This window comes from Monopterus albus, unplaced genomic scaffold (assembly GCF_001952655.1).
Source record: "Monopterus albus unplaced genomic scaffold, M_albus_1.0 scaffold569.1, whole genome shotgun sequence".
Taxonomy (NCBI): domain Eukaryota; kingdom Metazoa; phylum Chordata; class Actinopteri; order Synbranchiformes; family Synbranchidae; genus Monopterus; species Monopterus albus.
Window position 1 is genome coordinate 60,278 of NW_018128449.1, and position 347 is coordinate 60,624.

The 347-nt window shown below is 58.5% G+C and overlaps 1 protein-coding gene across 1 annotated transcript in view; it reads right to left on the bottom strand.

Annotated features, from left to right (window-relative positions):
- The window catches only part of LOC109953179 (myocyte-specific enhancer factor 2C), a gene marked incomplete at its 3' end in the record, with an annotated part of 27,834 nt that overhangs the window by 24,376 nt on the left and 3,111 nt on the right, over positions 1–347 (bottom strand).

The window sequence follows — 347 nt, forward strand, 5'->3', positions numbered from 1 at the left end:
GAGAAGTTCCCGAATGTGTCCACCGTGGTCTGCCGGGGGAAGTCGACCAGTCCGCGGCTCCGGGCTCCAAACTCAACTACAACCAAACCGGGACGAGGAAAGACACCGACACAGCGAGCAGACAAGTTCTCCAGACGGAAAGAGACGCAGCCGGGAGGCGAGGAGCTGGAGAGGATCCACAGATACTCAAGGAGCCGGACTGAGGAGGATTATCCCGCTTCTGTTTGTTTCCTGTTGTTTACGAGTCAAATGGCGTGTCAAGCCCGCACGCCCCCAACACACACACACCCACCCACACTGCCCGGTAAACACAGCCTGAACCAATCCTACCTCTCCGCTCACTCCCG